Source organism: Pogonomyrmex barbatus, unplaced genomic scaffold (assembly GCF_055798465.1).
Source record: "Pogonomyrmex barbatus isolate J1 unplaced genomic scaffold, ASM5579846v1 scaffold28, whole genome shotgun sequence".
Classification (NCBI taxonomy): Eukaryota; Metazoa; Arthropoda; class Insecta; order Hymenoptera; family Formicidae; genus Pogonomyrmex; species Pogonomyrmex barbatus.
This window is the reverse complement of record NW_028297125.1, coordinates 424,126-429,889: the sequence shown is the minus strand read 5'-3', so window position 1 is coordinate 429,889 and position 5,764 is coordinate 424,126. Positions and strand designations below refer to the sequence as shown.

Below are 5,764 nucleotides of genomic sequence, written 5' to 3'. Positions count from 1 at the left end.
CAATAAATATGAAAGTAGAAACTTTCTTAGAGTATAAATTCAATATCTGATTGATATTGTTTATATATTTTAATATATAGTACTTGAGATATGCAAGTTAAAATTATCGGCATTACTATTTAGAAAATAAAAAAAAAAGTATTCATTAAATATTAAATTTGTAGAAAATTTGTAGATTAGAAAATCGGACGCTAATGCATAATTATAATTATATATAATTAATAATATTATATATAAATATTACATATTTGTTTTTAAATTTATACTTACTGTATTCCATGATTATTATTTTCTTGTCTTTGTAATACCGAAAGGTTGACAATTCCTGCAAGTTGAAAAACATAATTCGAAACATTTAACAATCGAGACAATAGACAAGAGACAAACAATAATAGCAAACAGATTCTCCTTCGAAACTATATTTATTTGTAAGAATTAAGATATTTATTATTTAAGAATAATCTCGAAGGAGAAAAGTAGGGAAGAAAGCTAATACGGAATAACGAACAGGAGATTCGACCGACGGACACCGACGTGTACAGAAGTGTCATTATATATCAAGGTGTCATTTATTTGATAAATCGGACTTTCGCACATTATTCCGTCTGGCATTCCATTTCCAGCAATGGCAAACGATAATGTAGAAATAGCATTTATCAAAAAAGACGGCGCAGGAAACATTCTGATAAATGAAAATAGATACGTTACATGTATCTCTGAAAATATTAAGATTGCCCCTCTAAATTTAGTATTTATATATTATTTAACGAAGAATTCAAAATTATTTACTATTATGAATATCAGCCTCTGTAGATTTAAATCTGTGTATCAACATCTGTGTATAAACAAAATATAAAAATTAATATATTGTTGTATGCATTTGCAGCAGGATTAGAATTTCACATATACAAAGAAATCGATTTTAATTTTGACAGTATGTACTATTGATAATAAAAACATATTAATAACATGACATGATATTCCTAGTAATGCAAATGAATTAAATAATGAGGATATGAATAGAAAAGAAGAAATATATAGAGAAGCATTTTGTTGGACAGATACGAGTACAAAATTATTTCTATCTTTGTATAAAGAAAATATAGATCTATTTGTACAAAGAAAAATTAAAACAAAATGATTCTGCAAAAATTTCAGAAAAAATGAAAATGCAAAGCTATAATGTTTCTGCAATACAAGTAGAAAACAAATATAAATCATTGAAACGATCTTATAAAAATATAATAACCCATAATAAAAAAAGTAGAAGAAATAGATTAAGTTGTCCTTATGAATAAGTATATCAATAAATTTTAAAATGTATAAAAAAATTAATATTTATTATAAAACATGTTTAATTTAATTATAGAGAATTAGCAGAACTATTAGGCGGAAAACAACATTGAACCCTTATTGTTATCAGAAAATAAAGGCATAATTTTAAAAAATGATAGTAGGTCAATATCTTTGTAAGTTTTATATTAGATTTTAAGTAAAAAAAGTCTTAATTATTAGAAACCGTTTCTTATATAATAAAATTGTTTTAATCATTTATTTTAAATATATTGTAGATCTATATATATAATGAAAATAATGAAAATAATTATAATAGTATAAATACAAGTATACAAATTAAAGCTAAGCAACATGTAATCAACCAACCGATAATGTCGCATCAAGCAATATGTAATGAAGAAATTTCGTATCAGACAGCATAATGAACCAACAATATCACAGCAGGTAATATGTAATGAATCAACAATATCAGATCAAACATATAATGAATTAACAACATTACATCAAACAATATATAATGAACCAACTTATAATGAAATTGCAATCAGTAATACTAACGGTAACAGAAAGATAAATAAAAAATTATAAAAAATTATAAAATTACGTTAAAACATAAGTTTTCTACAATGATAAAATACTTTCGTTATATTTATTAATATAAAGAAACATTGCATATTTAATCTATAGAATATTTTTGAAAATATAATATAATGACAATTTCCTTGTGAAATTTATATATATATATATATATATATATTAAAAGTTATAAACATTTTAAATAAAATACTATATTTATTTGTTATATTCATTTATTTTACAATAAGATATAGCAAAGCTTGAAAAATTAATTAAATAGATAAAATATAAAATCATTTGTATTTCACTAATATTGGTTTATTACGGTCATCTTAATTGATAACACAAGCAAGAATATATAATGAAAATTTTTGCAAAATACATTACAAAATACATTACAAGAAAGATATTTTTTGATAAAATAAAATTTGAAATTAATGGAATAGAATTGTAAATATATCAAATTTCTTTTTTGCTTCAATAATGAATGAATAACCATATATCTAGAAATAAATTATGCTTAATTAAAAACAAAGTCATAATTCATTTTAAATATACAGTTATTTATTGATTAATGTAATAAAAATAAATTTTTTATATATTTTATAAATCTTTTTTATCAAATGTAAACATTATCGATTAATATTTTTACTATATTTTACTATATTTTGCAAGAATTCTTATTATACGTTCTTTGATACTAATTCAAAATGATTACAATAAATCAACAATTTGTGATTTATAATTAATATTATATTACTTAAAATATAACGGAGATATTCCGAATGACTAGATCTATTTTCTCAACTTGAATTTTTTATCAATAAAAAATAATGATTCTATAATTTATAATATAGATATTCAAAAGCAAAAGCTATATAAAGAAAATAAGCACAAGTTTTGGACACATGTCAACGAAATTTAGAAAAATTAACAAATGATATACATAAAGAAAATAAGACTAAATGTGAGATGCAAAAAGAAATAATAAATGTAAAACGGTCTCGCTTTCCCGCGCGGAGAGCGGTCAGTCGGTTATCAGGAGGAGGAAGCGAGGACGTTGGAGACAGAAATTTGGTTATCTAGTTGTTAGGCGATAATTATAAGAAATAACAATGATTTATTCAAATAACAATGGTGCGATGGAATGCACCGATCGCGAATGACCGTGATCGTGGACGGGCGAGATGGCGATCGGCGCGCGGATATTGTTTGGATACAAATGAGGTATCGCTCTGGCGGTCGGCGCGATACTGGTCGCTGTGCGAAGTTTGGTGGCGCGGGGCGCGCGCGGCGGCGGCGGTGTCGCACGTGTTCGTCGCGGACCTTTAAATCAGCGGTGATTTAAAACGTGCACGCGTGTTGCGGGCGTTGTCACGAGGGTGAGATATTCGCGAGGTTGTCGGATCGTTTAGATCGGAGAACGGGTGGGCCCGTTCCGTTTCCCTGCCGAGAGGGCTCGAGGGTGTACCCCTCGTCTGTCTTAGTGAGTGCCGAGTGAACTCGGCCAGCCGGGGAGGGGCCCAGCTGTGTGCGGAGAAAGAGGCGTCGGTGCCGAGTGTACTCGGCCGACCAAGGCGTACCCCGGTGCTCGGAGAGGAACGGTGGGAGAACCCCGATACCCGGTGAAGAAATCTCGGGAACGGCGGAGTCGGATCGAGCGAACTCGACACGCTGGGGAGACTCCAGCAGCTCTCGGCTTGCCGTGAAAAATTTGGAGCTACGGCTTTCGGCCAGGCCAAGCGAACTTGGCGCGTTGGGGAGGGCCCCAAAACTCAGGCTTTCTACCGATTTCGAATGCTCGCTTCCTTGAGACGTGCTCTTGGAAAACGAGCGAGGAACAGGAGTCAACGAGAAGTGATTTCCTGTGGAGAGCGATGCTTTTTTATACCCGAGATCGACCTCGGTATTTTCGGTCGGATTGGTCGATCTTGGGGTTAGCATCTCTCTTCCCAGGAGCGGAAAAAAAGGATCGAGTATAATTGGTTTTTTGGGGATTATAAGGAATAGGAGCGGGGGATGTTTAAGAGTAGGGAAGGAATTCGGTGGGAAGGTAACGATGCGGTGCGGGGGTGGTCACGCGCTTGTAGACGCGGTCGTGGCGCGGTGCAGGATGCTCGCTCGCTTGCGTGGCGCGGCGTTGATGGGGCGCGGAACGCATTTACGCTCGGTGGTACGGTGCGTGGTGCGGCGCGGGCTGCGCTAGCGCTTGGTGGCGCGACGCGTGGCGCGGTGTGAGAAAATACCACGAAAACAAACATATTTTCATGGTATTCTCCGACGCTTCGGAGTATCGCGTATCGTAATACTTAAAAAAAAGAGGCATAAATGCCTCTTGCGGCCACTGCCACACTCCGCCTATTGTTCGGCGATCCCCGACGGATGATCGGTCGGGGGAAAATCGGAGGAGGAACGGAGCGGAGGGATGTGCCCCGTTACAAATGAATACAAAAAAATGAGAAAATCATACGAAAAGCAATTACTAATCACAAATAAATTACGCGAGGAAAAGAATAAACTGTTACAGGAACTAATAAAAATACAAAGAAAAGATAATTAATACAGTTAAAGTAATATATTAATAATGTAACGATACGCCTCGCGCGCATCGTTCTAGTCAGTAAGTGCGACCGGGCTTCGCGCCCGCTATTAAACACACCGACCGATGCGCGCGCCTGAGATACTGAACGCACCGATCATTGCGCGCGCAATCGAACACGCATTCGCCACGTGAGTGTCAAACACTGTCGACGACCCGCATTATTTTGTTAACACAAAATAACAAATGCGGCCGGGTATACAAACCCGGCCGATCTAGAATAAAATAATCTATCCAATCCGATCCTCCGATTCATCCTCTATTCCATTCTCTGACCGATACCGAAAACCGAGACCAGGCATTCCTGATCTCCGCCGTGCATATTCGACGATTTTTACACCAGGTATCATCCATCTGCAAAAATGAGAAAATCGACAGAGCATTCTCAGTCCCGTCAAGTATACTTGGCTCTCGCTTTTTCCGAGACAGAGCATTCTCAGTCTCAGCGCTTTCTTGCTAACAATACGAGCACACGGGACGGAGTATTCTCGGTCTCCGACAAGCATACTTGTCTCTCGTGTAAAATCCACGAACAGGAGCGAGCATTCTCACTCCTGGCATTTGAACGCACATTAACCGCGCGGAAATACTGAATAACGCCGCACGCACTGCGAGCACTGCAGCGCTATCGACGAACCACCGTTTAACCAATCACGCGCTTACGCGACCAATAGGCCCCGACACGAATCAATCTCTCGCTTCGATGCACGCGCCGCGAACTCCGAGTACACCGCACATACTTCACGGCGAACAGCACATAACACCTGCCAACAAGCGAGCTAGGCGAATCAACACTGCTGTTATTTTGTTAGCGCAAAATAGCAGACGCGGCCGAATATATAAATCCGATCGATCCACGATAAGACAGACCAGACCGATTCGATTCTACGACCTGTTCACATCTCCGACCGATACCAATAAACCAGGCATTCCTGATCTCCACCGAGCATACTCGACACCAGGTATCATCTATTCACAAAGATGAAAAAATCGGGACAAAGTATTCTTAGTCCTCGTCAAGCATACTTGACTCTCGTTTCCCTCGAAACAGAGCATTCTCAGTCTCAACGCTTTCTTACTAACGATACGAGCAAACCGGATCGGAACATTCTTAGTCTCCGATAAGCATACTTGTCACTTATTCCTTCTATCTTCCACTCTGAGATAGAGCATTCTCGGTCTCATCAATCCCGCTTATACACGAGCATACGGGACGGAATATTCTCAGTCCCCAACAAGCATACTTATCTCTCGTGCAAAATTTACGAGCCAGAGCAAGCATTCTCCCTCCTG

The 5,764-nt window shown here is 36.6% G+C and overlaps 1 long non-coding RNA gene across 1 annotated transcript; it reads left to right on the top strand.

The window, feature by feature from the left end:
- The first annotated feature begins 7 nt into the window (after nucleotides 1–7).
- On the top strand, nucleotides 8–4,495 carry LOC148936205 (uncharacterized). The gene is made up of 3 exons (XR_016139706.1): nucleotides 8–1,469; nucleotides 1,572–1,740; nucleotides 2,730–4,495. It is a non-coding gene; the product is annotated as an uncharacterized LOC148936205 (long non-coding RNA).
- Nucleotides 4,496–5,764: the final 1,269 nt, after the last annotated feature.